This window comes from Pleurodeles waltl, chromosome 4_1, assembly GCF_031143425.1.
Source record: "Pleurodeles waltl isolate 20211129_DDA chromosome 4_1, aPleWal1.hap1.20221129, whole genome shotgun sequence".
In the NCBI taxonomy this organism is placed as follows: domain Eukaryota; kingdom Metazoa; phylum Chordata; class Amphibia; order Caudata; family Salamandridae; genus Pleurodeles; species Pleurodeles waltl.
Window position 1 is genome coordinate 309,876,882 of NC_090442.1, and position 27,471 is coordinate 309,904,352.

Consider the following 27,471-nt stretch of genomic DNA (forward strand, 5'->3'; position numbering starts at 1 on the left):
TGACGTGGGAGATGTACTGGTCAGCAAGGCACACCATCTGGACGTTGAGTGAGTGGAAATTCTTCCTATTCCTGAATACTTGTTCACTTGCCCAGGGTGGACTTAGGCAATATGTGTTCCGTCAATGGCCCCAATAACATTTGGAATATGTCACATTGCATGGAATTCAACCTTCACAGTGGCCAAATCTTCTACTTGGGGGAAAGCGATGTAGCTACACATGTGTTTGACCAAGGCAGCCAAAACCCTTGCCAGCACCATTGAGAACATTGGCTGTGACAGTCCTGTAACCAAGCCCACTGTCACTTGGAAAGAGCTTGTTGCCAGGAAATGGAGAACTGATAGGACCTGCACAAGAAGGGGTATCCCAGTATGATATCAGATCAGGCTCCAATAGAGCACACAGCTCTGTGATTGTGGTCCTGTCCAGTCTATGAGGCAGTATAATGTGTCTGTCCTCCAGTGTAGCCAAATCCACAAGGGGTCTGTACATGGGGGTTCGTCTTCTCCTCCCATTCATCCGCAGCGGTAGGTATTGTAGTGAATCCTAGTTTGTTTTAATGGGTTAACAGGAGTTAGCTTAGCCGTAGGCTTGTATACTCGTGCCCCCGTCACCCAGTGACTTTTAACCTACTTAGCTTGCTCTGGCTTAGTCCATTTAATTATATATTTCCTTTAAAATGGCGGCCTTGTTTATAGTTAGGCCACTTGTTATAGGTTCTATTATCAGTGTCACTGCGCCAAAGCGTCAAGATCAAGCACGAAAGACAAACATACAGTAGGCATTCACACTTAGGGATTTTCCCTCTCTATACTTTCGAGGGATTGTTGATATTAATTGCCGTCCCAAGCATGCATGTTATCTATTGTTATGAATAACACTTATGTCAGGGGACCTTGTAGATCTGTATAAATACAACACACTTTTAGACAGATAATCAGAGGGATTCTGACCAGAGGGCATCGCCACCATCGCTGATACCGATGCTGCAGTCATCTTGACACTGACCCAGTCTTCGTGTCCCTGCGGAGTCTGAGATAGAGACCTCATTCCAAGGTAACGAGGGTTGGGGGCTCCTCTCATGGACACGGCTTTGTCAGATTAGGTTTAACAAACCCAGCTCTTCCTTTTTTAGGTAGGAAGTTAGACCTACTCTCCTTAGGGTATTAGGGCTTATTCCATCTTTTACATATACATATATTTCTTTCATATATTGCATAATGGTGGGGGTCTTTATAACAATGACTCTCCTCTTTACAATACTATTGCTTGGTATATTCATTATCCTAATCATTGCAGTTCATGCAACTTATCACAAATTGCAGTTATGTTGAATACAAACTATTATAACTTTACCGCATCTGTGTTATTGCCTTTGTTTGTATGAGACATAATAAATCTGTGAGAAAAGGGTCATTTCCGTTTAACCACGACAACCCTGAGATATTGTACTTTGAGTCCATGCGTAAGCGACTGCTACAAATCACCTTTTACTATTGTGTTTCTGGTGAGGTACTGCTAGTAAGCCGGTAAGGTTTGGACAACAGTTACAAATAGTTGTTGGAAGAGACTTAGCCACCTACAAACAAAAGTACTGTCATCCTGAGACCAGCAGTCTTGCTCAGAACAAGAGTCCAAACTACGACATGGCGCCACCAACGATGGTGTTTTAGGCACTAATTTATGGATACCCTGACTATCACTGTCTCACAGACAACAGGTACCCTTAGTACCATTATATGGAGACGTCCGTGGTCTTTGGGAGAATCCTCCTCAGCCGAACGGGTAACCCCTAATTAGGCTGTAGGTTGTTCGAGCTCGAACTCACAAAAGGAAAAACTTCCCCTATTTTGGTGTTCCGTTTCTCTAAACAACTATGGCTAATACCATGGACATTCCTGCAAATGTTAGACATGCACTTACACAACATTTATTAGCGCATGGCCTTACAGAAGAGGGTGGGGAGGTTACTTTGATTATAGAAGCAACTGAAGCCTACCAAACAGAAACATTTTACTGTTGGGTTGCCTTTCCTGAGGCTGACCAACGGTCGCACACATTTCACACATATGACATTGCGGACGTGCCCGTAAGATACGAAGCATACCAGTATCATGAAATATCGCTCACATATCAAGAGCATCAGAACTGGTTGGAAGGTGCCCTACCACATGTACTACGACGAGTGAGGCTAGGTCCTTTAAGTAATGAAGGGCCTACATGGCCCATGTTTGCCATATATACACCTCACCCGGGCATACAGAATATGCCGGTTGTAGATTTAAGAATATTATATAATGAATTAGTGGCATTATATAGACGACTAGTTCAGTTTGTAATGCGAACATTGAACACTACACCAGCGCGCCCAGCACCACCAGTCGCTGGGGGATATCAATTGGCTACTGGGATTAATCCACAAACAGTACATACCATCATGGGTAAAGTGCCCTCGGAACGGGAAACAATACCGTTCTGGATTGCTCAGAGAACAAATCAGCTAGAAGCTGTGTTCCCCCATACGGGGCCACAGGAAAAACATAGATTGCTCACTATGTGCTTGCCATTTGGGATGGTTCCCTCGGTGGATGATTGTGCCACTTGGGGTACAATCTTCGCTGCCGTTTATACTACCACACATGGGACCCCTACACTTGCCAATTTACCGGAAGTGTTAAAACAAATACAAAATGAGCATGGGGCTGCACCGGCCCTGGATCTGGGTATGAAATGAATGCGTAACTTTGACGCTGTCTCCTCGATAATATTAAGTAATATTAAAGGGGAAGCAGTAGCACTGGCGATACGCCAACATCTCCGAGAAACTCCACATGTGGAACAGGAGAGACAGCTACCGAAAATAATATCAGATATCTATACTAGTATAGGACGGGATGGATTGGGGGCCAAGCCTAAAAAATTGGACACACCAAGTACCACCCATAAGGAAGGTACAAAGCAAGCACAAGAGGGCTCTAAGAAGCGCTGGGACAAACAAAAAGAATTTAAAGACAGGAGAAATAAAAGAGCTGATTCTCCACATCCGGAGTACTCCGAAAGGAGATATAGGGCCTTATTACAACTTTGGAGGAGGTGTTAATCCGTCCCAAAATTGACGGTAAAGTGACGGATATCCTATGGAACTCGTAATACGGCTGGTGGTATATCAGTCACTTTTGGGACGGATTAACACCTCCTCAAAAGTTGTAATAAGGCCCATAATCTCAGAAATAGGGATAACATTAGAACTCCTGACAGATATACTGATTCACGTCCTTCTCGTTCCTTTCAGGACGCACCGGATAGACGTAGCGAGAGAGGGGGCCGTCAAGATCGACATCCGGAATACGTGAAAGAAAAGAAAGACTCACCGCAGTCTACAATTAAAAAAGAAGAAAAGACTGCTCAGCAAAAGCCACAATTTAAAAAGAAGAAAGTGGCACCACTGACTATTAAAAATGCCAGTAATATTGAGAACGCTGTTGAGGAACAAGAGGTGGGCAGGGACTCTGTTGGACAGCGCAGCAGAGGTCACGATATGTCGCCAGAGTCTGAAAGATCATCTGGATGCGACAGCAACTAGCGATTACATCGCAGTTGAAACGGCGGATGGCCGCATTCTCCCACCCCATCGGGTTTATGATTTATCAATTCAGATAGAGGGAGACGTGGAACGCATTATTAGTGTAATATTCTGGGATGAACTAACAAGTGATATCCTGTTGGCCGAGAGAGATTGGCCACCTGAACATGTCCGCAAGCTCCTGCATGGGGAAGATGTCATTTTGCCTTCTTTCTCCGATCTTGTTCCAGAGGCTGACAAAAAAGTTGATGCTGCTGAATGGGCTTTAGCACAGGCACCTGCATTATACCGTAATCATGTAGGTTGGGACAAGGACTCTCCTTGTCATGTTATTCCCGTCCGATCTACACCTCACCCGCAGCCGCAATACCCTGTTAAACATGAAGCGAAAACTCCGGTGACGGAGATACTGTCACAACTTGAATACCAGGGAGTAATAGAGCCCTGTACATCGGCAATGAATAATCCGCTATTTCCCGTTGCGAAACCTGATCATTCATATAGAATAGTGGTGGATTACAGACACTTGAATAGTCATACACGTACATTTGCTATACAAAATTCACACAGCACAGTGCTGATTAATAATATAGTGCGTAAAAAATACAAAACTACTTTGGATATCTCTAATGGATTTTTCTGCCAGAATTTATCACATGAAAGTAGGGACTTAAGTGCATTCTCCTTTGGCTCTCAGAAACGCTTTTGCCGTCTACCACAAGGCTATAAAAACAGTCCAGGGCTGTTTTCGGCCCGTGTAACATCAATTTTGCATGAGCTAGATCCCGAGGCATTGTCGTATGTGGATGATATCTATCTCACAGATGATACCCTTGACATTCATCTTGCGAGGGTCGATCAGATAATTGTGGGGTTTGCTGCCTTCGGATATAAATTTAATTTTAGGAAAAGCAAGATAGCTTATCTTAGTGTATTGTTCCTGGGATATGAGCTATCAAATGAGGGAAAGAGCCTGGCCCCGCACTTTCTAGAAAAATGTGCTCAGCTACAGCCTCCAAACACGCTTAAGAAATTACAGTCCTTACTGGGTTTCTTTAATTTTGGCAGAACCTACATTCCAGATTATGCTGAACGCATCAAACCACTATATGACCTAATACAACCAAGTTTTTCTAGCAGGCGATGGACAATTGAACACACACACATCCTTAGGGATATACAACGTGACATGCTGGAAGATAGACACTTATACACTCGTGATAACAAAAAGAACTTGGTCATCAGAGTAATAGCTGGTGCCCTTGGATTTACATATGTCACCTTTAATGAGGGTGACACAGTGCCTATTGCATACAAATCACATTTATACTCCAATGCAGAGAAACGTTTTGCTCCTACTGAAAAAATTCTGACATCAGTTCAGATGGCCGTCATAAAGGAGAGACCGCTTGCCCAGGGGAAGCGCATAATTGTTGTCTCCCCAGTGCCGGCCTTAGAGGCTGTCACTAAAGCAAGCGTTCCAAACGCTAAAGCATTACATCCACGCTGGATTCAGTGGACAACGTCTCTGACCGCCACTGATGTTGATTATGTGTTTGATCCAAGACTTCAGACACAAGAATTTCTCCAGTATGAGCAGGAGTACCCCGCTCCCATACACATATTGCCAATAGACAGTTATGATACAAACATTTATACTGACGGATCGGCACAACCGGCTGTGGGTACTAAACATCAATACTCGGCAGCTTGCGCAGCCGTGTGCGGGGTAATGGAAGACGGAGTTTTCCATCCTCATAATACCTACACACAGACCTTAGGGGACTGCACAGCCCAGTTGGCCGAGCTTAAGGCTCTTCTTCTGGCGCTCGAACATTCAGAACCAGGAACACAGACTTTGATTGTCTGTGATTCGTATTATTGCATCCAGTCATACAATGAATACCTTAATCATTGGAAACTGAACGGGTTTAGAGATTCTAAAGGGAACACCATTAAACACAAAATACTGTGGGGAAGGGTGGCTGATCTTAAGGATAAGCTGCCATGTGTCCATGTAGCACATACATTGGGGCACCAATGTATAGGAATACATGTTGCCGGTAATACATTGGCTGACGAAGCAGCCAAAGCATCAGTAGCTACGGCTTCTGTGGCTGCAGTGACTCGTTCTAGGACGAGGTTGGATTGATTGCCGTTAAAGCCTCGGCTGCAGGCAAGACCCTTCCGAAAGGATACCCTACGAACTATACCTATCATATCAGTGCACAGAATGTTGCTTTTGCGACTATTCCTGATGTTGGTGATCGAGTGATCCCGAATGAAAACCAAAGATTGGAACTGATTACAGCTGCGCATGAGGGTGTCGCTTCTGCACATGTTGGTATACAGGCCACTATCACCATTCTACAACAACGGTACTGGTGGCCTGGTCTATGCAGACGGACTAAACAGTATGGGCCTGATTCTAAACTTGGCGGGCGGCAGGAGCCGCCCGCCAAGCGGGAACCGCCAGAAGACCGTACCGCGGTCAAAAGACCGCGGCGGTCATTCTGGGTTTCCCACTGGGCTGGCGGGCAACCGCCAAAAGTCCGCCCGCCAGCCCAGTGGGAAACACCCTTCCCACGAGGAAGCCGACTCCGAATGGAGCCGGCGGAGTGGGAAGGTGCGACGGGTGCAGTTGCACCCGTTGCGAATTTCAGTGTCTGCAAAGCAGACACTGAAATTCTTTGTGGGGCCCTCTTACGGGGGCCCCTGCAGTGCCCATGCCATTGGCATGGGCACTGCAGGGGCCCCCAGGGGCCCCACGACACCCCATACCGCCATCCTGTTCCTGGCGGGCGAACCGCCAGGAACAGGATGGCGGTATGGGGTGTCAGAATCCCCATGGCGGCGCAGCAAGCTGCGCCGCCATGGCGGATTCCCATGGGCAGCGGAAAGTTGGCGGTACACCGCCGGCTTTCCGCTTCTGGCCGCGGCTGTACCGCCGCGGTCAGAATGCCCGGCTGAGCACCGCCAGCCTGTTGGCGGTGCTACCACCGACCCCGGCCCTGGCGGTATTTACCGCCAGGGTCAGAATGACCCCCTATGTCCTTTGCTGTGACATTTGTCAGCAGATTAAGGGCTCGAATATCAGACTCCCTCCGCAGACATCTCTCTTAGTGTCAGACAAACCACTCCATTGTGTGTACCTGGACCATTGTGGTCCTTTGCAACCTGATGGTGCATACAAATACATTTTGGTGGCTGTAGATTCCTGTTCTAGATTCCTGTGGGTATGGCCACAGCGGTCGGCTGACGCCCGGACTGTTATAAAAGATTTGCTGATCTTTATCGGTACATATGCGGTTGCAGCATTCCATTCGGACCAGGGCCCTGCATTTGCCTCTAAGGCTTTCAGGGACACCATGAGGACGATGGGTGTTGAACTCCATTACTTCTCACCATACCATCCCGAGGGAAATTCGGTCGTGGAGAGGCGGAATCGTGATCTAAAGCAGTCCTTAACAGCTCGAGTATTGGGTTCAGGCCGCAGTTGGTTACATCACCTATATGGGGTCCAGAGAGCACTGAATAATCTGCCAAGACAGTCCTTGGGGGGAAAGTCTCCATATGAGGTTCTCTTTGGGACAACTATGTATGTCCCCGATCTTGATGCCCCTGGTATGGTGGCAGCAGAAACACCATTTGACATAAAAGAACGTCTCGCTGTTTTACAGGAGCTTCAACAATTCCGTGATGATAAATCATCTGCAAGCGCTGCCACCTTGGGAATAAGGGATTTGGCGAAAACTTCGACTGGCTGGATTCCTAACGTTGGGGATCTGGTTCGTGAGAAGATCGCTGTGAAAAAAGAGTTTGGTCCAGCATACAGAGCACCTGTACCGGTCTTGGGGATAAAAGGCACCAGGACTGTCATCCTTCCACCATTGTCTGGTTCCAAATCAAACAGATTCATCTCCATTGATGACATCAAATTACACCATGTGGCCGATTCTTCACAGTAGACCAGGAGGTCCCTTGGGTAGTTCCCGATCCCCTCTCACTACCCAACAGGACATCCCTCTACATAGTAGGATGACCATCCCTACTACTGACTATGCAACTATGTCAGCTGCTATTCCAGACACTTCCTCGACCATGGGGAGGGCGGAAAATGAACTTTTGTTGGTTCCTGTAACAACTTCGGAGAACACACCGCTGCAGGATTTGGCTGTATTTTACACGAACACTTCCACAACTGGTAACGTCATATATCATGAACCTCCACGAACAGTGGATGGGAATTCGATGAGTCCTGTGTTTGCGGAGACTTCCTCTGGCTATTTTGTGGACATTGATGATTTTTCTTCAGATTCATCCTCGACTGAGACTGACAAACTTTCCAGAGGTAGCAAGTTCTATCAATGGCTTAAAAAGAACTATTTGATATATCCATGGAACTATCTCTGGTTCTGTTTGACATTTATTGCATTGTTTTTATGGATTGGTTTTGTGACTGTTTTCTTTTTACTAATTAATGGTCACTATATTGCTGATCGCTCCTCAGTGGAACCTGTTGATGTAATTTTAACACCACATCTTTCATCACATAAGGCCTGATGTGATTTATCACCTGTCAATATTACAGCTATTCCAATTTCTGATGGGATTGTTTGGGACAAAGTTCCGTTCGATATATACGGGCCTACAGAGATAATTCAAATACCATACGTGTTCAAAATTTCTATGTCTGATGTTATTACACCTAATGTTGTCTCTGATGATTGGGATGTCCAAACAGTGGATTCCATGCTAACTGAAATGAAGGACTACTCCGCTTTTGGAAGTGATGATGTATATGATTTTACACTGAATTATGGAGAAATGTTCTGCTATAATAATTGGGGACATCACTACCTGCACCGTGCAACTAGATATAGGCCTCTTTTTAACTACACACAATGGGAACATTGTTCAACACCACGGGTGGGGAGTCCAAAGTATTACAGTGACAAATTCACATACTTTCCTGGGCATGATACAACGAAAGCTGGATCTTATTATTTTAAATTACCAACGACACACATTAGAAAACTGTTGCTAACAGATACAAAACTGATTTATTCAGATCCCTTTGTTTCCCGACTTTCGATTGAGGGTTATGAATATTGGAAGAACACTATCGATTTGAAGAGTGTTTGGGGGACGCAAGATTGGCAGATACAGGGTAGGGAGGCTTTGTTTCGAGCTTGCTTAATTCCTGTGCAAATGATTTTTTTAAATGACACTGTTGAGCAGACATCATGTCTGGGATTAGCTAAAATAAAGGATCTAAACACGCCCAGTATCCCTACACCGACGAAATTTAAAGATTGGCAACACTTTCAAAATGTTTCTGAGGAAAGGCTAGATGCAGTGGTTAAGGCTGGTGACTATAATTCTTCACTTTCCAGTCCCGGGGGATGGTTGATATGGCCCACCGATACTGATGAGTGTCAAAGGCGTTTTTTGAACTCTTCAGGGGGTTTTTCCATTCATAGACCAGACCCTCGCTTTTTGTCAGGTCAGCATGCTGGTATAATTACAACATATAGGTGGTGATTCCTAGTTTGGCGGGCGGCGGTCGCCGCCCGCCAAGCGGGAACCGCCAGAAGACCGTACCGCGGTCAAAAGACCGCAGCGGTCATTCTGGCTTTCCCGCTGGGCGGGCGGGCGACCGCCAAAAGGCCGCCCGCCCGCCCAGCGGGAAACCCACAGCAACGATGAAGCCGGCTCCGAATGGAGCCGGCGGAGTTGCTTTTGTGCGACGGGTGCAGTTGCACCCGTCGCGATTTCCAGTGTCTGCTATGCAGACACTGGAAATCAATGTGGGGCCCTGTTAGGGGGCCCCACGACACCCGTTCCCGCCAGCCTGGTTCTGGCGGTCGAAACCGCCAGAACCAGGCTGGCGGGAAGGGGGTCAGAATCCCCATGGCGGCGCTGCCTGTAGCGCCGCCATGGGGGATTCTGCAGGTCAGGGGAAAACCGGCGGGAAACCGCCAGTTTCCCTTTTTGTCAGAATGGGCCTGGATGCACCGCCAGCCTGTTGGCGGTGCATCCGCGGTCCCCTACCCTGGCGGTCTCGGACCGCCAGGGTAGGAATGACCCCCATAGTGTGGGCAAGCTGTGCCAACAATGGGTACAAACGAACACCTTAACAGCGGTGAAACAACACCTGAATACTCTTTCTGACAGTATAGACCTACAAGATTTCCTATTAGGTCCTAGAAAACAACGCTCGAAACGGTTTTTATATGCCATGTATAATGAAATTTGGAAACTTTCTCAAATTGAGGCTGCTGCACGTTTACGGCAACTTGATAAAGAGAATTTGGAAAACACATTGGCTGTTGTCGACAATGGCATGAACACGCTATCCAACAGGATTTATTCCCTGTCAAATATAGTGTCATCTGCTATTGATATCACTCAGACTGATTTGTCTCGGTTATATCATGGGCAAACACAGCTGCGTTCCATCATGCAGCTGAGTTGGGCATTGCAGACGCTGAAAAGTGGCCACATTCCCTGGAAATACCTTAATGGGAGTGAACTGTTTGCTGCTTTTAATTTTTCCAGGGAACAAGTGACAATGGCTAAAAGAGAGGCTCGTTTCATCTTGCTTCAAGTAGAAAAATTGGATAAGTTGCCCTTCACGGTAGCGGAGAGTCCTTCAACTATCTGGCTCTTACACGGCATTATTAATTTACCGTTTTCAATGTTTCGCTTCTCAAGCTGCCTGAAACATCTTGCAGTGGGACGATATGAACGGCTAGGAGATAGCTTTATTAAAGAAGAGTGGGAGTTGCCCTTTGAGTATCGATGTCTGAACGGCGAACAAGAGGTCTTTCTTAGCGGAAGTGAATGTTAGACTACTGTTCGTCATTCCATGATATGCAAACAGGTGTCTCTTCACGGTCTTTGCAATGCGGGGGTCGCGAATTTGGCCTGTTTTCTGAAGGGTACTCCCGTCCCCTTGATTCGTTCAGTGTTTCATGTTCTTTCTAATGGGAGTTATGTTCTTCTGAGCGATGACAGATGTTGTGGCTTGCGACCTGGAATTGCCTACGCAATCTCAGTTACGAAGGTCGTTACGTGTTGTGGCCATGTTTTGTTTCCCCCCACACGAGAGATACAAGTATCTGAAATGTGGCCCCACATTGATACTATTAATGTGAACTATGACAAGTTGAGTAGACTGAAGGCGCTATTGTTTCAAAAACAGGTCGCCTTGACATCCGCAAAAGAGACGTATGCTCTCCAGGTTGCGAGATCATCAGCCGAGATACAATCCCTTTTAAATACCGATTTCCCCAAACACTTTGGAGAGTTGGTGTCCAGAATATTCAATGCTTCTAGCACAACTGGGATTGTTCATTTCTTTAAGGCTGTCGGGTCTGGTTTTGTGTCCATCTTCCAGACTGTCTTCGGAGTCATTCCATCAGCCATCCATTCTCTCTTTTCCAGTGTTTTTGGTGGCTTTCCAATTATTTTGGCTATAATTGGCGGACTACTACTGCTATTTTTTCTGATTCGCGGTGGTTGTTTTTTTCCAGCGACACAGAGCAATAGAGCCGCTCCTGTCAACGCCGCTGTGCCGTGAACGCATGGTTCGGATTTTCGGTACACCTTTGCTGGTGGAACTGGAATTTGACTGGTCATTGTCATTCCGGCCTCTACTGTGGTGCGTACAACCGGTGTTCCGCTGCATGTGGTGTCTCTTTGAACATCTGCCTATGGTCTGTCTTGCTGTTGCACCGACATCTCCTGTGGACCACGAACTGCTGATGTCCCCGATGAGGGTTCATACACGGTCATGCCCCTTGAGACTGAGGTTGCTCCGCGAGGCCACCTATGAGCCTTCTGTTATACGATCTAACATGGATGAGGACACTGCAGCGAGTGTCGATACACCAATGACTATGGCTCACTTCTGCTCTGTGGATCCGTTTGTCCGTCCAGCTCTCGATTTCACTTCAGACGATGTTGACTCATTTTTGAGATCCTTGAGTGGTGACTTCGATGACATTCTTCAAGATCCTGCATATAGCACATAATTTGATGAATTGGCTTGCCAGTTCCCGATTCTAATAAAGTAGCAATTATACTAAAAGTTTGCTATACTTATCATGGTTGATATTAAAGTCTCTGACATGTTTTTTTAAACAAATTTTATAACACAGCATTTATTTTATCATTAAGTTTTTTGGCGTTTTAGTTCATTAGCAGCTTTTTAGCGATTGGGTTTCTTTACCTTCATCATACCTGTTACGGCAATGGGGAGGGTGTAGTGAATCCTAGTTTGTTTTAACGGGTTAACAGGAGTTAGCTTAGCCGTAGGCTTGTATACTCGTGCCCCCATCACCCAGTGACTTTTAACCTACTTAGCTTGCTCTGGATTAGTCCATTTAATTATATATTTCCTTTAAAATGGCGGCCTTGTTTATAGTTAGGCCACTTGTTATAGGTTCTATTATCAGTGTCACTGCGCCAAGGCGTCAAGATCAAGCACGAAAGACAAACATACAGTAGGCATTCACACTTAGGGATTTTCCCTCTCCATACTTTCGAGGGATTGTTGATATTAATTGCCGTCCCAAGCATGCCTGTTATCTATTGTTATGAATAACACTTATGTCAGGGGACCTTGTAGATCTGTATAAATACAACACACTTTTAGACAGATAATCAGAGGGATTCCGACCAGAGGGCATCGCCACCATCGCTGATACCGATGCTGCAGTCATCTTGACACTGACCCAGTCTTCGTGTCCCTGCGGAGTCTGAGATAGAGACCTCATTCCAAGGTAACGAGGGTTGGGGCTCCTCTCATGGACACGGCTTTGGCAGATTAGGTTTAACGAACCCAGCTCTTTCTTTTTTAGGCAGGAGGTTAGACCTACTCTCCTTAGGGTATTAGGGCTTATTCCATCTTTTACATATACATATATTTCTTTCATATATTGCATAATGGTGGGGGTCTTTATAACAATGACTCTCCTCTTTACAATACTATTGCTTGGTATATTCATTATCCTAATCATTGCAGTTCCTGCAACTTATCACATATTGCAGTTATGTTGAATAAAAACTATTATAACTTTACTGCATCTGTGTTATTGCCTTTGTTTGTATGAGACATAATAAATCTGTGAGAAAAGGGTCATTTCCGTTTAACCACGACAACCCTGAGATATTGTACTTTGAGTCCATGCGTAAGCGACTGCTACAAATCACCTTTTACTATTGTGTTTCTTGTGAGGTACTGCTAGTAAGCCGGTAAGGTTTGGACAACAGTTACAAATAGTTGTAGGAAGAGACTTAGCCACCTACAAACGAAAGTACTGTCATCCTGAGACCAGCAGTCTTGCTCAGAGCAAGAGTCCAAACTACGACAGTATCTAAGGGACAGAAGAGTGAGAAGGGAGTGACAACACAAAAAATGGATCCACCACTTCAGTGTACATAGAGCATGTATGTAACTGGACACTGTCAATGGCTACGTTGTACAATTAAGAGCAATTATGCAGTTTTCATTCTGAATTGTGTACCAGCACTATAAAATGGCAACAGCCTGTACTGTAAGTAGGAACACGTGGAAGGGATCTCACTCTGCCAGCGTTGGGCGTCATGGTGGAAGGCGGTCTGCACCGCCGTGCAATTCCTCATTGGCTAACATGGGGCTACATGGAGTACAGTATCCAATGAGGATCATTGACGGCGGTGACGATGTATACCGCTGCCGACGTGACCACCATTTTCTGACTATAACCTCACTTGATTCCTGACTTTCCACAGGACAACATCTCCACTGCATGTGCAGCTGTGACCTGTGTCTGGAACCTGTCATGGCCTGTGCGACAGGGGAAAGGGACCCTGCCTTCACTTTGGAGGAGTTAGAGTGCCTGGCGGATGGGGTCCTACCTCTGCATGGACAGCTGTATGGGCCTCTAGACCAACAGGTGAGTACACCATGGAGACATTACATATGACAAGGCTGCATGGAGATGTGTGTGTGCTGGCAGTGTGTCTTTTGGGGGGGTGGCTGGTGGTAGTGTACATGCAGGGCTCTGGTTGATGTGTGGTAATTTGAGGGGCAAATTATGTCTGAACGCCATATATGTGACAGGCTGGAAATTCAGATTCATTGTGTCCCTCTGTTTGTGTTTCCCTGCAGGTCAGTGCCCATCAGAAGAAGGGCCTGTGGCGTGTCATCGCCAAGGAGGTGCGGACCTTGGGGGTTTATAGCCGGTGGAGCACCCACTGGAGGAAACGGTGGGAGGACCTGAGACGCTGGGTCCGGAAGACTGCGGAGGCCCAGCTGGGGATGGCCTCCCAACGAGGAAGGGGTGCCCGTCGGAACCTGACCCCTCGATGGCCCGCTTACTGACGGTGGCCTATCCAGACCTGGATGGGCGCTTGAGGGCATCACAGCAGCTACAAGGTGGTAAGTCTAGTGTGTGACAACCATCTTTGTTGCCTGGCATAGGATTCTGGTGGTGGGTTTTAGTCAGTGGATGCCCCTTAATGCCAGCTCATACATTGCTGTGTGGTCCAGCTCAGGGTTATTGGGTGAATAGCAAAAATCTGGATAGCTAGCTAGGTGGCTTTCCATGTCAGAGAGGGCTTAGTAGGTCGCAGGAGGGGTGCAGATGTCAGTGTTTGGCTCTTATCCTGCTTTGGTACCTAGCCAATGGTATGATAGCGTGATGCATACTGCTCAATATTGGTCCCTGTGTGTGATGGTGATGTGTATACCATCTGTGGTGTTGGTGCTGTAATTGACCCAGTGCTCCCTTTCTCTCTCCCCCTATTTTCTTCTGTCATCCTGTCCATGTGTGCATTAGCATCATCTGGCGAAGGAGCAGGGGCACTGGCGAGTGAGGGAGCTGCAGCCCACGGGACCCAGGAGGCAGAGTATACCGACGGCGAGGGGACCAGAGGGACGGAGGGCAAGGGGAGGAGGTGACAACACTGACTCTGAAACTTCCTCCAATGGGAGCTCCCTGGTGGTGGTGGACACCTCTGGAACCACCCCAGCTACAGGTACAGCCGCCACCCCCATACCAGCACTGCCCTCCCAGTAGCCCCCCACTGAGTTTCCTGTGCCCGCTCACCCAGGAGAGTGGGCGTCTCCTTCACCCCAGGCACCACAGGCCCTGCCCCAGTCAGCCCAGCTGCCCTCACTGAGGAGGCTATTGACCTCCTAAGATCCATCTCTGTAGGGCAGTAAACCATATTGAATGCCATGCAGGGGCTGGCATCCCGGATGCAGCAATGCAATGCCTACCTGGAGGGCTTTCACAGTGGCGTGGCTGCCCGACAGGGATTGTTTCAGGCTCTGGGCTCCTCTTTGATGGCAGCCAGTGTCCCTGGTCCTTCCGTTCCCCTCCAACTACCTGGTCCCAGTCCCAAAGCCCTCTTTCCCATCCCCAATCTGACATGCATGAACCCAAAACAACAGACAGGACTCGCACAGACAAACACAGGCACCACAGTTCACTTCACAAGCACACACACAGCCAACACACAGAAGCACAAACAACAACATTCACTGCCTCCACTGTCCCGCCCTCGTCCTGCTCCTCCCTCACAGTCACATCCGCACTTACAACTGCATGCACTGCATCAACAGTCCCAGACTCTGCCACCAGTGCACCCTTGCCCACAAACACCACAAGAGCAGACCCTCAGACATGCACCCCACATGAACAGTCAACACCACCACCACCACCTTCACCACACATGCAGCACACCCACCTCACTTGCAGGCACCACCACAACATCCATCCACACGTCCTGTTTATCCTCTCCCACACAGTCTGTCCCCCTCCAAAGAAACACAAACGCTTGCAATCAGATCCCCAACAGCCATCCACCTCCCACATGCACACTGTCCATGCACCTGCACCCAAGTCCAGCACACCTACTCCTACTACTACCACTCCATCTACCTCCACTCCCATCCCTCCTCCCACATCCCACCCCAATGTCCCTAAGAAGGTTTTCCTTGCCCATCTTGACCTCTTCCCTACCCCTACCTCCCGTTGTGCCCATTGGTTCAAGGTCCCAACCACCCAGCCAGGCACCTCAGCCAACCAGTCTGCCACTGCTCCCACCCAAGAATCTGCTGCTGGCACTAAGGCAACCCTGAGTGGGATGGCAGCAACTCCCAGCAAGGACATACCTCTGCCTCAGAAAGGGAGGTCTATGGTGGCGGAACCTAAGAGACAAAGGACAGGGTCGGTGGATGCACCTCCTAAACCTGGAGGCAAGGACACAAGTCACATGACAAAGCCCAAGGGGGCCCCTCACAGGAGTGAACCCAAGGATCCCCATCCACCACCTGAGGTCAAGGATCCCCCTCCAACACCAGAGACCATGTATGCCCCCCCAGAGACTGTGGCCTAAGACTCCTCTCCAGGGACAGTGGACAAGGAGCCTCCTCCAGAACCAGTGGGCAAGGAGCCCCCTCCAGAACCAGTGGGCATCATACCCACTCCAGAGACTGTGGCCTAAGACTCCCCTCCAGGGACAGTGGGCAAGGAGCCCCCACCAGAACCAGTGGGCATGATACCCACTCCAGAGTCTGTGGCCTAAGACTCCCCTCCAGGGACAGTGGTCAAGGAGCCCCCTCCAGAACCAGTGGTCAAGGAGCCCCCTCCAGAACCAGTGGGCATGATACCCACTCCATCTGAGGTGCCCCTACACCCCGTTCCCCCTGAGTTGCCTGTCCATTTCCAAACTGATGCCCCTGAACAGTTAAGTACGGATGATGTCTGGAGTCAAACTGGGGCTTGGACGATGCCCTGTGGCCATGTGGCCCTTTAGTACTTTGGACTGGCCATTGGCCCAATATGTACATTGACATGTATACAGTTATTTATTTATGTACTATGGTGGCTGCTGGCAACAAATTACAGTGGTTGTACTACAGGTATGTGTCCTTGCATTATTTGCTCCTGGGTCCTGTAACTGTCGATGTACTGTGCAGCTGGTTGTGTGTGTGTGTGTGTGGTGTGTGCTGTGCGTGTGTTAGCCACTCTTCTTTTCCTCCATCCCTCTCTTTTGTGCTAGGCGGCTATACTCACCATTGTCGTCTTCGTCGGCATAGGTGCTCCAGGACGGCCATAACATGGTAGAGCATTGGGAAAACCTGGAGTTGCGGTTCCATGGCAGACGCGGAGTCCCCTGTGTCCCTGAAGGTGAGTCTTTCCTTTCCTGTAATGTGTTTCCGGCAAACTTTTGATGCCATTGCTAACGCCCCAGAAATCCTGGTGGTTTGGTATATCATAAAATGGTGGGCAGTACCTTGACTTCCGCCTGGCTGTAGGTGGCTACTGCCATGGTCGGTGGTGTTATTGCCCTGAATTTTGGTGTGGTACATTGGCTGTCTATGGGAGGTCTCACCGCCATGGTCATAATTTGTCGGTAATTACCGCCAGCCTGTTGGCGGTATTACCACCACTTTAACAGTGGTGGTCAGTACACCGCCAATGTCATAATGAGGGCCTATACATGTTTCTGTTTTTGAGACTGGAAAATGCATGTGTGTTTGACATGATGTGTCAATAATATGCACATATGCATTACATAGAGAACCTGGCACTTTATAGTTAAATGGGATCTTATGTTTGTGATATATTACACACACCAAGGGGACATATGACCTTCATACATCTCTGCAATTTTTGCAATTAACCTATACAAAGTGTATCACATTCTGTGTGCACCCACTTTTAGCATGTTGTAGTGTAATTGCTACATTAGCATGAGATTGTTTGGTTCAAATTGGGGATACTGTTTCAGTTGATACTTTTGATATTTTGAGGACATTATTGCACACACCTGTGGGACACATTTCTACTTGTTATTGTTGAGACCTTTTTTGTAGATGTCCATTGTCATGGAGGCTGTCCGTACCATATTGGTGGGTGCAACTTATATCTCGAGGTCTGTTCTGATACATTTTCTGACTACAACATTACACACTTCAACATTGCGCACCATTATGGTTATGTCTTCACAAATGAATGAGCCATGCATGAGTCCAACAGTATGGTGATGCTGCAGCTCTGAGGATAACAGGAATGCCCGTGACTTACCATCTGTCCCGGCAACAACGGGGTTGATTACCATCATGGACCTGGCTCAGGATCAACGGCAGAGCTGGTAGCAGCAGGTTCATGGTGGCGGGATTCATGAAAAGCGTAAAAAAGCTGTGTTTTGTGTACAACTAGCTCCCAAACCACCAACTCAGGAATGGAGGTTGAGCCGCCACAGTTACGTTGGCAGGACTGCACGTATTCATTGACTCAGTGGGAAAAGGGACTGGCGTCCTGCTGTCAGCCGCTTTTGCCTATTGCACCATGAAATTGGGTAAAGATTCTTAGTGGTGACAGCAGACCGTCGGCGGTCTTTCTCCTATGCTTCCGCTGACATAGAAATATGGAGGGCAGGCCTTCACAGCAGCAGGTGGGTTTCCTGTTGAAAAGTCATTGGTGGGACCGTTAACGCCAACATCTAAATCAGGCCCTGAGCCCAATGACCAAAGAAACATAGAGCAGCGAGTGAAGTATGATTCAAGACAGCAAAGGACAGCTGGAGAAAAACCATTGGCCAAAGCCAAGGGAAGCTTAGACTTCCAATAGCCAGCTACTCTCCTTGAGCATGAATGGCAAGGGAAATAGTTAATTACTAACCTGTAGTTCAATAGCAAGAGAGAATAATCTAGAACGACAGGGTTTTTTACAGATCTCCCATTTTGAAACCAGCCTTAGAGTCCAAAAAACATTTTCAAGCAAGTTACAGGCACCTATATTGTTTTGCAGTCAGCAACGCTCCAAGATTCAACAATACTAGTTTAAAGCTAGTAAGTGTCCACAAGCTGGCATCTTAATTACATGAATCTCTAATCCGAGTGCTCGGACTTCAGCAGTCAGATACCGTATCTTATAAACATAAGACAATGGTATCCATAAACTACTATCAAAATGCTACGAGTACCCTAGCTTGAAATGGCAAATTTAAATGACGTTTCAAGTAAATGCATTCTTTAGGAAATAAAATCTATTTTAATGTATTAATACGTACTTTCAGAAATTAGAAAGTGGTATAAGGTCAAAGCGTCAGAGTCAGTAATACCCCAAAATTGTTCTGCAATCAATCCCTGTTCATTCATCAATCAGCATATAAAGTACTACATGTACAGTATGTAAATAAGGTTGATTTAGTCATGATCCTGTCTTCCAAAGTATGCCGTCCTTTCATTTTAAAAATCGAAAAAGCTGCATTGAACTCTATGTTGCTGAAAAAGGACATTTTAACTTGGTCTAAAAAGTAATTTCATTTTCATTCTCGTCAGTGACATTTTCTTGAGGCGATATGCTTAGAATTTACTGTAAAACAAGCAACATTCAGACTGCGCAAATAAAACGCACATGCAACACCGCTGAGCGAGACGCGTTGAAAACCACATAAAAAACAGTCAATTAAATCCTTGAAGTTCCAAAAAACGGCATCCTTGATAATACTGAGAAACTAAAAGAAAAGGAGGGAAGGCATGTAAAAGTTATTGAACCATTTTACCAGTAACCATTTTACCAGTAACACGTATCAGTGGAAGTTATTGAGCTATTGTACCAGTAACACATACCAGTAACCTTCATGGAGAAAACTGCACTCCACTTTGGCCCCCGCTCCCTTGACAGAGGCTGGGGCAAAGTTACAGAGGCGCAAATCACTAACGCTCTCAGCCACTCCCCACCATTGGACGCAGCAGACGCTAATGAAGCTGCAGTTAATCTACACCGCTGGCTATCGGAATGCACCAACAGCAACTCGCCCTAAGGAAACCAGCTGTAAACTGACATAGTAAAACACCTAAATGGTTCAAGACAGACCTACAAGAGTCCAAATGCTACTGCAGATGACTGGAACGGAAATGGAGGAATAGAAAATCAACCGAAGACCGCATAGCCTACAAAAATGTAGTCATCACGCACCACCAAAATATCAGAGCCACCAAAAAAGCCACCATTCAAGATTCCATTGGTACCAGTACTCACGACAGCAAAGAGCTCTTTGCCATCATCAAAGAATTCAGATACCCCAGGACAGACACCTCATCCATCCCTCCCTCCCAAGACTGTTGCATGACCTTTCCACCTTCTTCCACCAAAAAATCCAGGACATTTATGAAGGCTTCGAGAACCAAAACCCTCCTGCACCGCTCACAAATACAACCACAGACCCAGCACCACACCGGATCCCGAACTCCTGGACCCCAATGCATCTAAACCAGTGGTTCCCAAACTGTGCGCCACGGTGCGCCGTTAGCAGTTGCCAGGGGCGCCGCGTGCATTTTGGAAACATGATAGGAACAATTTAAAAGATTTATGTGCACAGTTTATAAATTACCTGCTGACGACGAGGTAAAAAATCTTTTGCGGCGAATAACTCATTTAGGCATTTCATGTGGGGGAGTTACATAAGCCCCACCTGTCAACGTCTTGCCTCTGGAGCATGGTTTCACCCACCCTGATTACAGAGCCTTCGCTTCTTAGGCGTTGCCAGGCACGCGGCAATTCAGTAGACAGCAGTGCGATCATTAGGTAGGCCATGCTCATTAAAGTGCGCAGATCCGACGTGTTTGCTTGAAGTTCCTTGTCGAATACAGGAAAATCAGGTAAGTATTATTATAATTAGTATTTCTAGGGTGAGAGACAGGGCACGGCAGGACCGGAGATTACAGGAATGCACAGGAAATTCTCCTAACCAGCGCCGATATGGTAATAGTACTATTAATAACTAATGTTCTGTTTTTAAAACAGATGATTATTTCTCTGGGGCGAGCACTCCCAAAGAGGTCCCTGTGTAGTTGCTGGACAGGAGAAAACTGCTAACAGCCTGATTCAGCACCAACACACCCGCAAGTTGAGTTTGTTTATTTAGATTTGAAGAATTATTATTACAGCGTTCCTTGCTGATGGCAAGTCCATGGGAAAATTGCAGGTTTCTGCTTTATGAAAGATTAGCCTTTCGCCCTTTTCTCATTATAAAGTACACCTTTCCTTTTTTCCCCATTTGTGTTTAAAAAATGCTATTTAAATTGTCCAAAATAAATTGTAGGCCCACAGTCCTCCCTCACTTGCATGCTCAAATCAGTTTACTTACTGAGTCTTACTGCAAGGGGAAGGCAATTTTCATTGGGAGGCCAGAAAAACGGCTATGGGAGGTACAGACTGAGTGGAACTTGGAAAGCACAGTTATCAAAAGCTGAAGGCTTTGAAATAATTTAGAAACTGCAGAGTGGGAGTGTGAACAACAGTGCTTAATTTGTAAATAAAAATGTGCCAGTGCCCAAAGCCCTCCTCTTAAACATGGGCTGCTGCAATTAAATGTGGGGAACCGGAATGCTGAGGCAGTGCAATCATGAAGTCAACTCAGGCCTCTTCAATGATTTTAAAGCCACTCCCTGCTCCTTCAGCTCACTCTTGCAGCTTTCTGTTGTCTCCCATTGTGACACTATTTCGATTTTCTCTTCCTCAGTCTTTCCCATATGTGTCGTTTGCTCACAGTAAATGCTTGAGGCAGAAAAATAAGTGCCGGCCCTCAAAAATAAGTGCTGGTGCTGTGCACCGGAAACAAGCACAAATTAAGCACTGGTGAATGATCAAGTACTGTTAAGTAGTGTTAGAGGAGAAAGTGTCCAGATTGAAGGCAGAATGTGTGCTCCAAAGGTGAGGTGTGTGTGGTCAAGGCAACGTAATGACGTTGTAAACAGAGAAGAAAATATGTGCATGGAGGACAGCAAGTGTGACACAGAGGCGAGATGTGGCTACATTTTTGGGACGTTTAAGAATGAGAGGTTGAATTGGAGGTGCTGTGGTCTACCAGCGAGGAGGAAACATACAAGACATCCATGTTATGCTCGTTAATATAGCTCTCCCTGTGCACCTGACATTCATCTTTCGCTCCCCACATCCTCATCACAATATTTTGTCAATATTTCGAGGTCATCCGGTACTTTAAATGAATGACTGCACTTGGCAGCGCTGAAACTGAATTGGCTCTCACTGAAGCCTTATTCTCTTCATTAAACCTTGGCGCTGCGGCACACCTTCTTTGCCTTAAGAAGCTTCGCATGAGGTCCAATTAGCAGCGGGGCAGACGGCTGCTCCAACTGGCAGCTCTTTGTTAGCACGCATGGCAGAGTCCAAGTATGCTGCGGGAAATACGGAGAAGACCAGGTGACTTGCACGAGAGGGTGCATGTATGCACAGTAGCTGTGGGAGATACTCTGGGCATCATAGGGCAGGGATGCTGCATGCACAGTATACACATGGGAGATAAGAGTTGGATAGCTAGTCTTAAATCTTAAGATGAATACCCAGTGATTAGCAAGATTGCCCTGTGTATTTTGATCCAGTTTGCTACTTCCTACCTTTGTGAAGCTGGTTTCTCAGAAGTTGCGGTGATAGAGTCAAAATATAGGGCAAAAATTCACCTTGAAAAACAAAATGCGTGTTGCGATCTCAAAAATAACACCAAGATTTGAGGAGCTTTGTAAAGAAAAACAAGCACATCCATCTCACTAAAATTTTCAAAACAAATTTAGGCCTTTCTATTTTGTTTGCATTCGGACTCCCTGGTTTTTCTTGTTAATTAAAAAATATTTTCTACAGAACTTTGTTGTGTGGTTAATCTTACATGTGTTCAAAATAGGTTGCTAATTCATGGAAACATTTTTGGCCCTTAATATTTTATTGTTTCTGAATTAAAAAATAAATCTTAAAATAAACAACTTATATTTTTATTTTGTTACCAATATGATTAATACCTTTATCGCCTTTATCCCAATTATTTGCATGGAGAAAAACGGAAGTACTCCCGAGGCTGTGCTTACATCGCCCACCCAAAAAAAAAGTGACATAACGGGGAGCCGCGGGCAATGGCCAATATAGGTGAAGGGAGCCGCCGGTCGAAAAAGTTTGGGAACCACTGATCTAAACAATTGGCAAAGATGGACATGCATCAAGTAACTGGGAACAAGAAAGGCATGGGTCCCTGAATTACTAACCAAATCTTCTTGCTGTGATCCACAGAAGAAAAGTCATGCTGACATCCATCTAGAAATATAAATGTTATATAAATGTTATATATTGTGTTTGTTCCATCTGGACTGAGATATTGAGTAGAAATCCACGGCTCTTGAATTGTGCAGATGTACGATGTGATTTTGCGCTTGCAAAAGGCAAAAGTCACAGTTTGCAACTGCAAAATGACCGTGTACAATGTACCATCCCTAGTTTGCAAGTCGTTATCCAGTTACTGACTCGCAATTAGGGAGGAGCATTCAAAGGGCATCCCTTCCTAATTGTGACTGGCAGGCCCATGTATGATTGTTTTGTGACCACCAAGGTCTACTGCCTACTCTGAAAAAATGAAAAGAAAACTTTTCATTTTCATTTTTGAAATGGATCCTATTTTCCTTTAAGGAAAATGGGCTGCATTAAAAAAAACTACTTTGAAAAAACAGTCAGACATGGTGGTCTGCTGACTCTGCAGGACAACCATCCCTGTCAGTGCAGCCATTCCCAAGTGGGTCGCAAATTGCGACCTGCCTCACGAATACTAATGAGGCAGGTCCCTTGTGACCCATTTGGGAATTATAAGCATTGTGGTTAACACTGTTATACATTTTGTTTTGCAACTCACAATTTGCGATTCGCAAACAAATCGCAAATTGCAAGTCATAAAACAAAAGGTCGTACATCTGGCCCATGGCGTCCACGGCCCCTACTGGAGCTGGATCTCATATGAAGCATAAATGAGCCATTTGTTCAGGTATGAAAAGACTGACCATCCTTGCAGATGAAGCTGAGCTACCAATGGGCTCCTATCTTTGTGAAACGCCTAAGACGAGGGGGTAGGGCAAATCCAAGGTCAAGTGTAAGCACCCGAAACTAAAAATGACTCTGCCTTGCACAATCAGAATGGTCTGATTTGTTTTGCTATTGGGATGTAAAACTAGGTGTCCATGAAATGTATCATATTTACCCCCATAGAGTAAACACACTTCTTCTGCATTGGTGGCACTGGAGCTGTTGTCAAGAGCTTCTGCAATGTGTGATAGAATGCCACTTCCTTTTTTGTTGCAAAGGTCATGGTCGTTCAGAGGGAGCGAGACATTCGTCTGATAGTCCTATACAACTAGCTATGGCATAGTCATAATTTTGATTTCTCAATCATCTTCCTATTCACAATTGTAAGTTTAAGAAAATATCCACATTTTTGTACATTTCTGTCTCACTCTGTCTGACTTTCTTTACACTATACACACATTACACACACTTTTTCTCAACTTTATTTAAATCTTGCTAAATTGTGATTTTGTTATGTTTTGCAGTTTTTGTTCATGCACATTTGTTATTCCAACCTATTGGCTATACCAGTAAATAATAGTGGCCATCATGAATCAGGACATGCAACATTGATTCAACTGCTTGTCTCATTTTTTTCAATGAAAAAACATTCTGCTACATTTTTACACATTATTCTTCCTCCTATTGTTTCCTTCATTTGCAATTTTTATCATTTCCATTCTTTTCAAACTCATTTTACTCCTTTTGATTCTATTCTTAAACCCTGCAACGATTTCTCCTACAATCTTATCTTGCTTCAACAGCCTACATATGGTTTCACTTTGAAATATGTTTCTGGGTTTTCATTGCCTCTCTTTTTCATTTAACACTTTTACTAATTTAGAGCTTCACATTTCTTTCTTTTGATGGAAAGTTCAGCCTCACAGAGCTCTGCTTTGCTATACCTTGCAGCTTGCCTTGATGGTGGATTTTGCGATCCAGAAACTTTATAACGTGTGAAGATAAAACCCTGGGAGTGGTGAGAAAAAAATCTACACACGGAGAGAAGCAACCTTGGTAACTACAGGTAACTACAGTATATGGCTTTGTCTCGCTAGGAGCTTTTGGCACCAAAATTCAAGGTTTCAGCAGGAGTTTGAAAACAATGTTCTTGACATCAAGGGACAATTGCTGACTTCAGCTTCTTGGATTTGCCTGCTGTAGGACTTTGGAATTCTCAAATGGCCAAGGGCCTTATTTAGATGTTGGTGGATTTGGTCCTGCTGTTACTTTTACGTCGGTTAATCCATCTGTTCACTAGGCGTTCCTCCCGCCCTATTTAGATGCTGGTTGACTTGGCCCTTTTTGCAGGGTCATCCCCAAACTTTTTGCCTTCTTCCTCCTATTTTTTCTGAGCTGTTTTGTTGACTCTAGGACTCTGGACACTTTACCACTGCTAGCCAGTGCTAAAGTGCATTTGCTCTCTGTCAAAATTGTATTGGTGATTGTTTTATCCATGATTGGTAAGTAAGTCCCTAGTAAAGTTCACTAGAGGTGCCCAGGGCCTGTAAAACACATGCTACTAGTGGGCCTGCATCACTGATTGTGCCATCCACATGAGTAGCCCTGTATACATGGCTCAGACCTGCCACTACAATGTCTGCCTGTGTGGTTTTAAGCTGCCAATTCAACCTGTCATAGGTTAACACAGGGACTGCCTTTAAATATCTTTTAAGCGCAGCTTTCCATTGGGAGCAGATTGAGATTTGGAGTTTGGCGTCTCTGAACTGACAATTTAAAAATACATCTTTTGGTAAAGTTGGTTTTTAGATTGTCAGTTTGAAAATGGCCCTTTTAGAAAGTGGGCCTTTTCTTGCTTAATCATCCTGTGCCTCTGCCTTTCCTGTGGACTCCACGTCTGGGTCAGACGGACAATTGGGCTGTTTGTGAATTCCCTCTTGACAGGGAAACAAAGGGAGCTGGGGTGTAGCCTGCATTTCCTGATGGGCTAGAGTGGGGAGGGAGGAACTGACACTTACACCTGAAACTGTGTGCCTGTCTTCCCACAACGTAGTCTCCAACCCCCTGGTATGTGTCTGTGGCCAGGCCTGGGCAAGGAAGGATCTTGTGAACAACAGAGACTTTCCTTTGAAGTTTGCCTTCTTCAATGGCAGAACTGGTTATAAGTAGTGGACACAAACCCCCAGACTTTAAGAAAACATCTGGTTCAAGAGAAACTTCTGCCAAGGAGAAGAGCTGAAGAGCTGGCGGAGGATTATTGCCCCTTTGCTGTGCGTCCTTTGCTGGGTTGGCCTGCAGTTGCAGCTTCTGCCTTAGAGACAGCAAAGACTGGACTTTGCTGTGTATCCTGCTTGTGAAGTTTTTCTAAGGGCTTGGACTGAGCTTGCCTTCTGTTAAGAAGTCTCAGGTACAGCAAAGACTTCACCTACCAGCCTCTGCGTTCACTTGCTGTAGACTCTAACTCGCCAGGAGGTGCCTACTCCAGTTTCTGGGCCCTTGGAAGTGAAAGCTGATGAAAGACCAAGAAAAACTAAGTGCACCGACTTCAGAAGATGTCCGGACTGACGGCACTGCCTGACCCCGCAACGCCGCCTACAACTGAAGCCGGGGTCTCCGCTGGAGTACGACGACCCTGACCGACATCGCAGGCCTGATGCTGCAGCAGCCGCTGATGTCCCATGACTTCATGAGTCTCGAGTGCCGTGTCACCCCGGTCCGTGACACCCGAATCCACTGCGGCACCTGCAGCCTGTGAAATCGCCCCACCAAGTCTTGACTGCCGGACATTGATCCTGCCGGAAGTGCAAGGAAGCAGCTCTTTTCACTGCCACCACCTCATCTCCACTGCTCCGCAGCAAGGCCCTAACACCTTGCACTGGCGCCTCCACCCTGCTACTCCACAGCACCGGACCGATGCCGCACTGGATCCAGCAACGCCTCGATCCCCAACTCTGTGCACCGGCTTGTTTCCTCACTTTCACAAGGTACTCTAACTGAGGGTCCGTGCTACTCTGTGACCGGCACCATTGGCGTTGGATTGTTGGAAACGACTGCATTACGATGTTGTGATAACACCAAATTGAAGCATTTGTGTTTCTAAGAGCTAAATTGAAGTTTAATCTTTGAAAATTAATAACTTTGCTTGTGCTTGTTGGATTTAAATCGTTTTGGTCTTGTTTGATTTAGATACATTTTGGCTATTTGTATAAACTGGTGTTGTGTCACTTTTGTGGTATTTTCACTGTACTACAGTATTTGTTGGTACAAATACTTTACCCATCGCCTCAGAGATAAGCCTGACTGCTTGCAAAGCTACCAAGGGAGTGAGCAGGGACCATCCTAGGTGTGAATCTCGCTTACCCTGACTACAGTGAAGGTCCCTGCTTGGACGGGGTGCAAACTGACTACCAACCAGAGACCCCATTTCTAACCTATGTGCTCATTTATTCACTAATTAATTTTAAACAAACACACCAGTATTAAACCTGAAAAAACAAAATGTCAGTTTTTTTTTTGTGTAAGTGCCCATTACCATGATGAATACTTGCACCAACAATTTTATGTCCATTCTTCTTTCACTAGTTTATGGACTTTACAAATAAGGATTTAAAAAACTGTTGTATATCCTGTCATGGTTGAGAGTAAACAAAAGAAAAATAGTGTTCAGACAAATGTTGTCAAACTAAATTATTTTTATTAATATATGAGATACTTCTCTCAATTTTTATAATAAAATCAAAACATAAAAGGAGAACGAAAGGCTTTAACATGATAACAGGATATGGTTGCATTGCCCTTAACTTGCCTCATATACAAAGGGTAACCTCCTCAGGAAGGGACCTGTAGTGGGCACAAAGAAGGGACCTCAAAGATCTTTCTTGGGAGGGGTGGGTTGTGCTTTGACAGGGGTTAAGGAGAGGTAAGATGTGAATTTAGGAGGAAGGGAGAGGGTAGGAGTGGTGGGAGAGGTTTGGAGGGAGAGAGAACTGGAGTGGGTGATGTGCATGTGTCTGTATGTT